Source organism: Physeter macrocephalus, chromosome 21 (assembly GCF_002837175.3).
Source record: "Physeter macrocephalus isolate SW-GA chromosome 21, ASM283717v5, whole genome shotgun sequence".
Classification (NCBI taxonomy): domain Eukaryota; kingdom Metazoa; phylum Chordata; class Mammalia; order Artiodactyla; family Physeteridae; genus Physeter; species Physeter macrocephalus.
Window position 1 is genome coordinate 38,969,892 of NC_041234.1, and position 8,939 is coordinate 38,978,830.

Sequence of the window (8,939 nt, forward strand, 5' to 3'; positions counted from 1 at the left end):
GTGCTCGCCCTACCCAGCATGCACCCTGTTGTTTTCCACGTCTTTGCAAATGCCATTCCCTTGGCCTACAGGGGAACAGAGAGATCCAGTTCCTTCTGACGTGGGGAGGAAGCGCTGGGGAGGGCGCGTGTGGATTATGATCTGTCATCATAGTCCCTATACTGTCAGACAAATTGGGCCCAGATGTGTTTGAAATCATTTTCCACTTACCCGCTTTGTATCAGCAAGTGAAATAAGGGTCCACAAGCTAAGGCACCTCGGGCTCCACAACCAAGTCGGCCTCAGGAGTCTTGGGCTCGGTAGCCATGACAATCTCAGGTGCTGCAAACCCCGCCCACTGGAGGACCTGTACTCTTCCCCTCGGTTGCTAGGGAGGAAGGTGTCTTTCCCTTTTCGGCGTGTAGCCCGGGACACGCGCTGTGCGCACGCGCGCTGTTACCCAGGCTCCACCCACCGGTGCCACTTACTGATCTTTCGGGTCTGACGTCAAAGCGGGGCTCAAACACAATAGGCCAGTCAGTAGGATGTAGAGCTAGCGGGCAGCGACCAGCTCCGCTCCTCACAAATCTTGGCAGGGCGACGAAGCAGGCAGGCTAAGGCCCCTCGGCCTCGTGGCGTCACTCCTGGGACAGTCGGCGCGTGTCGGGGTATCTTCGCTTGCGAGTACGTGTTTCGCCGGTCGCCCCTCCGCCCGACTTCAGCCACTAGCAGAGGGGGTCAAGCGGCCCGGCGGCTCGGAGACCCAGTGCGCATCGCGAGAGCTCAGACAGAAGCAGCGGACAGGGCGAGGCCCGTGCGCAGCCCTATGCGGACGCACCGCTGTTTGGGGGTCCTCAGAGCGCGGCGTAGGTGAGCGTTCGAGCGATGTAGCTGGGGTGGGGTTACGGAAATGGGCCCTGTCCGTCAGCGGGTTTCCTGATGAAGGGGACCTTCTAGTGACCAACAGCTGTCTGCTGCTGAGCTGGGAGTGAAGTGCGGCTTGACCACCTCTGCCCTTCTTGAGTCCACTTTCTGCAGACTTGCTGCCTGCTGCATCCGCGGCCATCAGTGGGCTCTGCGCGGAGTGGCAGGAGGGGGACTGACATGCTTCTCCCCCAGCTGCACACTTACCCTGTCTCCGGATTCCTTGCAGTTGCAGACAATACCGCCGAACCAAGTAATGCACCAGTTATAGCGCAACAATGCATGATAGAAGGTGACGGTAGTAGAGAGAAGTTCAGATACTGTGCTGAGAGTCCCTTCTCGCATCTGCAGCTTTCCTTGGAGATTTGTCCCTGTGCATTTCCATGTAACGTGGTATGTTATGTGGCCCTGTCCCCCGTTAAGCAGTGACCTCTGAGGAGGCGGTGACTGTCAGTCATCTCTTGTCCAGACTAGCCCTTGCAAGTGCTCAGTCGGTATTTGATGTAGGCCACAAGCCAGATCGTAAGATTACGTACTATGTAAAGGATTCAGATCGTACACTGACAGGCAGAGCAGTAACCAGTGAATAGTTTACTGTGAAAGTGTGGGCAAAAGGGAAGCAGACACACAGTTTCAGCTTGGAGGACAGAGAAAGTAGGAATGCCATGTCCCCAGAGGGGAAAGTAGTTTGGTGGACAATAGCAGGTACTTCATTTAACAGGTTGCATTCGATGTGCTTTTGAGAAATCCTTGTGGTAACAGCAGGAGGTTGAGAATGTGAGTTTAGTGTTCAGTTTAGGGAGGGTCAGGGCTAGACATTTAGATCTACTAAGCATATTAGTGATCTGTTTGGTAGATGTGGTCATGGGCATGATAATTAGCCAAGAGGTGGACCAATGAAGGAGCAAGGGAAGAAAATAGAGGAGTTGCAGAAATTTCAGAGAGGATCCAGAGTTGATCTATGGTGTGGAGAGATGTTTAATGCATTTAAGGGCTGAGAAAGGATGAGTCATTTGAGGGCAGGGGAGTTTGGAGATTGCAGATGTAAAAGAAAGGGTTCTGATAAGCCAAGGTCCTGGGGGAGTTTGGAGGGTTCTCTTTGCTGGTCTTGAGAAAGAGTAGGACACTTCTGAGAAGGTAAGGGAATAAGGATGATAGGTGTGAAATTGTAGAGAAGTTCATTTTGAGGCTGGAAGGGTTTGGGAGGAGGGAGATGAATGATGAGCTGCCCTTGTGTCACCAAGTCTAAGCTCGTACCGCTCACCACACGACAGGCCCATAATCGAGAGACGAGTTGCTGGGGCAAGGAATAAGGACTTTTTTCGTAAAGCCAGCAAACCAAGATGGTGGGCTCATGCCCCCAAAAAACCATCTTGCCTGAGGTAGAATTCAGGCTTCTTTTATACTAAAAGGGGAGGGAGTAAAGTCAAACATTTCCTGATTCCCATAAGCCTCCAGAGGGGTATGTGTGAATTTCTTCCTCCCTGCAGTCATTATTCACCTGTGGGCCTGGTCAGGATGTTTCTTGTGAGCTAAACAAAAGTATTTTGGCTTAATGCTCATCACTTGGGAGTCAGGGTTCTGAGAGTTGGGTGATGATGTATAATTGAAGCTTATAGGCTGCATCCCTTTAGTGATTAACTTGTAATAGAATACAAAAGGTTCTTCCCTTTTACACTTGGCCGGTGATTTTGAAAGTTCAATGATTTGAGAACTCAGATTGTTTGATATGTTTGTCAGTCAGGGTCCAGTCAGGAAAGTAGAAACCACATAATATTTCAACAGAATTTAAAACGAAGAATTGGTTAAGTAGCTACTGGAGGAACAAAAAGCCAAAGGGAGCAGTGAAGTAACTAAACAAGTAAACTGATGGAAGAAGTTACAACACTCAGCTAGGTCTGAGGATCAAAACAAGGGAAGCCATTTGGGTTATCATGGACTAACCTTGGAGGAGAGGCATTGTAAAGCTGGTGTTCATAACTCTGGAATTCAGAGGAGCTCCATGTTACTAGACTTCAGGCACCTGGAGGGGGCACCTGCCTGGTTAGTGCTGGTTGCTCTGGGTTGGTTGTTATCATGCTGATGGGAGTGCTAGAGGCTCGGACCACGGGCCCCTGGAAGGATGAAGGCCCATTGCTGGGGCGATATGGATGGAAACAGCAAGGTAACAGGAGAAAGAAAGTCCTCCTCAGCTCCTTCTGCCTTTGCCATCCGGGTACTTATGCTGGGGTTCATGGACCCCAGAGCTCCGCAGATTGTTGGTGAATAGAATCCAAGTTCACAAGGAGACATGTTGATGTTCTGATCATGGCAACAATAACAGCATAATTATTATGAGGTAAACCAGGATGAAATACATCTGGTCTTCTGTCGCCTGTTTTCATCTCTTGCTACTCTCTCCCGTGTTTACTCCCCTCTAGTCAGACATCCTCTCATCTCAAATCTACCCATCCTTTCAGCTGTATGTCAGTGGTCATCTTTATGTTATTTTAAGATGAAAGATAATGTAATTTTTATATGCTTTCAAAAACCCGAGCTTTCTATATAGAATTAGATCTAAATAAAAAGTCTTCATGATGTAATACAGGTTCGAATAATTTCTACAAGTTCTTGAATATAAATGTCCTGAAAGCTTACAAAACCATTGTTTGCCTTGATTCTCTTCCTCGCTTCCACCATGTGTGGGCTTGCCTTCCTCTTAACCCACATTTTATGTTGTCTCACTCATACTACACTTCACATTTTATCTGCTATGTAGTATAAGGATTAACTCATGTTTATTCTTTCATTGTTATAAGTATGAAATGCAAGATGAGAGAATTCACCTTGGACTAAGGTGACAAGAAGGCCAGTGTGGACTGTGTAATTGTCACCCCTAACGTAAGTTAGGGACTTCCAATTACAGTATAAACCTTAAAGGGGTCTGGATATAAATATACAGCACGTTCACTTTTTTTTTCCTCGTAGATAATGTTATATGTTAAAACAAGTCTGATTTTGCCAGACCAAAGTAGATTTCCTATTGATCGTTCTTTTCTCAGCTTTTCTATTGCCCTGGGGAAAATGAGGCCAGGAAAGTGGAGTACTGTGAAGTAGTTATATCTGGTTATCAAGCTCCTCGACCTGTTGGTCATCATTTTGAAGTATACTGTTGTAATTTCATAGTGTCTTATTTTCTCCCTGAGGGCAATAAATGCTTTTCTTTTCTTTTTTAATAAAGTATTTATTTGTTTATTTGGTTGTGCTGCGTCTTAGTTGTGGCACTCAGGCTCCTTAGTTGCAGCAGGCGAGCTCCTTAGTTGCGGCATGCAAACTCTTACTTGCGGCATGCCTGTGGAATCGAGTTCCCTGACCAGGAACCGAACCCCGGCTCCCTGCATTGGGAGTGCAGAGTCTTAACCACTGCGCCCCCAGGGGAGTCACATAAATGCTTTTCTTTATTTCTATGTTTGATTTCACTTTTAATTTTTTAATGAAGATATAGAGCCAGTTTATAAATAAATGTAGTTGGTGGTATTAAAGTAATTTTATTTTCTTCAAATGCCAAGATATATATGTGGATTTTTATATTATTTTGTAAATCTTTCAAGTTATGAAAACATCCTCATGTGCAAAAATAAAGTGTTTTCTCATTCATTGTGTTCTTCTCAACTTTCCTGCACAATACCTGATGATAAATCTTTTTTGAAGGAAAAACACTGAAGTTGAGAATCTTGCCTCTTACAAAGAGTGAGGCCGTAAAATAGATTTCACAGCCTCAATTTGTAGACCGTAGATTTACACAATGATTCTACCACTCATCTCTGTGTGGGTTCAGATTAGATCTTTTTCTTTTTCCTGGTTATTCTAAATTCTCTGCTCCCTGAATCATTTTGCTTATTTTGGAGTGTAATTTATCGCTACTAAGCTGTTTGAGTTTCTCAGAGACATTAAAGTTTCATCAAGAGATATTTGTATATATGTGCCATATATATACAATGGAATATTACTCAGCCATAAACAGAAACAAAATTGAGATATTTGTAGTGAGGTGGATGGACCTAGAGTCTGTCATACAGAGTGAAGTAAGTCAGAAAGAGAAAAACAAATAACCATATCTTAACACGTATATATGGAATCTAAGAAAAAAAAAGGTCATGAAGAACCTAGGTGTAAGACGGGAATAAAGACACAGACCTACTAGAGAATGGACTTGAGGATATGGGGAGGGGGAAGGGTAAGCTGTGACAAAGTGAGAGAGTGGCATGGACATATATGCTGTGAAGAAATGAGAGAGTGGCATGGACATATATACACTACCAAAAGTAAAATAGATAGCTAGTGGGAAGCAGTCACATAGCACAGGGAGATCAGCTCGGTGTTTTGTGACTACCTAGAGGGGTGGGATCGGGAGGGTGGGAGGGAGGGAGTCGCAAGAGGGAAGAGATATGGGAGCATATGTATATGTGTAACTGATTCACTTTGTTATAAAGCAGGAACTAGCACACCATTGTAAAGCAATTATACTCCAATAAAGATGTTTTAAAAAAAGAGAGATATTTGTACTTTTCTTTCCAGAGTCGCTTCATCATGAGAAATCTAAAATTATTTCAGAGCTTGGAGTTCAGGGATATTCAGGATACAGGGAAACCTCAGTGCTTCTCTCTGAACTGAACAAGACACAGTGCTCCTTGGCTCAGAACACGGGCTGGAAGAAGTAGACCCTGTCACAAGAGAGGTAAGTTACTGATGGAGGATGTTAGCACTTGGCATGACTCTTGACTTGTCTTTTTCCAAACTTGCTTCCCCAAATAGTATTTCCTTTAAATCTTTCTGAATTTATGTCCCGCCAAATGAATACTCCCTTCGCTTTATACTGATGTCGTATTAGGTATAACTTAACTAGTACCCAATCTTTTCGTCTGCTTCTGTTTTAATCTAAGTTGGCAAAACTCTGACATTGTATTTTGTGGGGGTGCCCTACTTTTCACCCTTTCTACCATGTAAATACTATCTATTAGCAGTTCTCAAGTGGGAATGCAGACGAAAATTTCCTGTAGGGCTTTTGAAACTGTTTCAGTCACCATCTCATAGCAACTAAATCAGAATCTTCACTTCTGGAGCTTGAGCGTATGTATCTTTAAAAGCTCTTTAGGTTGATTCTTATATCTCCCTTAATTATATTTTGCCACTAATGTATTTTAGGTGATTACATTCTTAGTCCCCTTTCCCCATACTGTGTACATTTTAGGAAATCATAGTTATTAGCTTCATGTTTTATTGGATATTTTCAAAGATACCAGGCTTTTATGTTTGCTTGGCACAAAGGTCACATTAACTGTGTTTTGTGTTAAAGATGGTAGTGTTGTGATATTTCTCAAATGAAAGTTTGGGTTTTAATCAAGGAAAAAATATTTAGAAAGCTTTTATATTATAAAAGAAACATTAGAAAGTATCTCTGGAAGTGTTATGAATTGTTCTTGAAAGTAGATTGACTTAATTTGCTTATTTGTTTGTTTTGGTGAAAGGTGAAAAATGACACTCCTTTGGTGGCAGAAGGCTTTCTCCCAGAGGATGGAAGTGGCTGCATTGTTGGTATTCAGGAGGTGCTGGATCACGAGTCTGTGTGTGTGGCCACAGCCTCTGGAGATGTCCTACTTTGCAATCTCAACACACAGCAGGTAAGTGGAAGAGACCAGTGAGGAGGAAATCTTAGGCATTCTCAAATGCCTATTTTGGTTTCAGGTCACTAGTTTTTCATAGAAGTTTAAAATGTCAGGAGCCATAATATTTAAGCATTTTGCAAATTAAAGTCTTTGCATTATATAATTCTTTACAGAAAACATCAAAGCCATCAAGTATAACTTAATTAGTATTTCTCACATTTAAAAGGTATACTTTTACTTTCAAAACATTTTGTAGATTTTTTCCTAATTACTGAGCTCCTCCAATTCATTGGTGTCCACCAGATGGTGCTGATCCTCCATATCTGTGGCTTCACAGTGTCTGCAAGACAGAATCCATGTTCCTCATTGTGCCTTATAAGACCTTTCACTATCTGTTTCCCCAATTCCTTTTTAGCCTCACCTCCCACCCGCATCATTCCTGTGTGTATATATACCTTATGCTCTCGTTGCAGCTGATTTTTAACTGCTCTTTTTAACTGCACATTTTCCAGCCAGTCTCTTCCTCCTGGCCCTATTCCTACCCTTCAAAGCACCTCCTTAGAGAAGCTTTCCTGGACTCTCCGGGGCCATTTGTCAGGCTCTGCTCTGAGGCCCCACGTAATTCCCAGAGACCTCGGTTACATCCCTAACCCTGCTGTAGAGGCATCTTTTTTTTCTCTTTTATCTCCTTAACGGGAGGAATGGAGTGGCCGTAGTCACCTCCAGTGCCTATTGTCTGTATCATGCCTGGACTTTTAATACCTGTTACTGAATAAGTGTTTACTGAATAATTTCACCTTTGTGTGTTTTGTTAAATGTTTTGTTTAAGGTTATCGTAAATATTTACTGAGACGCTTCTATTTTCATATCTCCCTTAATATTTTGAAATGTCTCTGTCAGCTGGAATGGGTCGGGAGTGTAGCCAGTGGTATCTCTGTCATGAGTTGGAGTCCTGACCAAGAACTGGTGCTTCTTGCCACAGGTAAGCATGTCACTGGTCCCTTTTATCTCCTTAACGGGAGGAATGGAGTGGCCGTAGTCACCTCCAGTGCCTATTGTCTGTATCATGCCTGGACTTTTAATACCTGTTACTGAATAAGTGTTTACTGAATAATTTCACCTTTGTGTGTTTTGTTAAATGTTTTGTTTAAGGTTATCGTAAATATTTACTGAGACGCTTCTATTTTCATATCTCCCTTAATATTTTGAAATGTCTCTGTCAGCTGGAATGGGTCGGGAGTGTAGCCAGTGGTATCTCTGTCATGAGTTGGAGTCCTGACCAAGAACTGGTGCTTCTTGTCACACGTAAGCATGTCACTGGTCTCTAATTCTTGACTTTTATAAAACATGACTCCTAATATCTAACAGGCTTAAGTTTTAGGGTGCTTAGGTTTCAAAAAAAACTTTTCTTGGAACAAGGTTTCCAACATGATAATCTATAGGGAATGTGGTGTTTTTGACTTAAGTTTTACTTCTTAATGTATTGTTTTAAAAAGTTGCTGCAGGGGCTTCCCTGGTGGCGCGGTGGTTGGGAATCCACCTGCCAATGCAGCGGACAGGGGTTCGTGCCCCGGTCCGGGAGGATCGCACATGCCGCGGAGCGGCTCGGCCTGTGAGCCATGGCCGCTGAGCCTGCGCGTCCGGAGCCTGTGCTCCGCAACGGGTGAGGCCACAACAGTGAGAGGCCCGTGTACCGCAAAAAAAACCAAAACAAGCAAAAAAAAGTTGCTGCTAAGGTCCATAGTTATGTTTAAAAATGTCAGCAATATTTAACCTACTCTAAGAGGAAGACTTGCTACATAAAATAAACTGATTCTAAGAACTGCTCTCCCAGTCCTATTTTTCTTCCCTTAAGTGTTTTCATTCCAGATGAGTTTCTACAAACTGGCACCCTAATGAGGTATACATTTGAAGAGATATCTTGCTGACTAAATCGTTGAAATTATTGGAGGAGGGCTATGTGGATTTTAATGTTAGCTTGACATACATAAATAGCTGAGCATAAGCACTAAGTGACGTACCCAGTGAAAACTTCTTTATGATCATGAGAGTTAGCACATTTTGAATAAATTCTGTCTTCGCTGTTTTGACTATAAGCTCCTCCATTCCAGCTCAGTAGCTTCCAGTGCTATAGATACTTACAGAATGGAAGATTTGCTAAATGAGAACAAAATCATTCTTGTTTGTGCTCCTCCAAGGTCAACAGACCCTAATTATAATGACAAAAGAGTTGGAACCAATCATGGAACAGCAAATCCACCAGGATGATTTTGGTGAAAGTAAGTGTAGCTTTGTTTGAAACATTTTGTGGCTTGTCTTGCACACTAATAGGCACGTCAAAAGCCCAAAGAACTTAAACCCCTACTTAATTCACTGTCTGATAGCCCAATT

At 43.2% G+C, this 8,939-nt stretch overlaps 1 pseudogene; it reads left to right on the plus strand.

Annotated features, from left to right (window-relative positions):
- Positions 1-764: 764 nt before the first annotated feature.
- Positions 765-8,939, plus strand: part of LOC129391727 (elongator complex protein 1-like) — a 542,951-nt pseudogene continuing 534,776 nt past the window's right edge.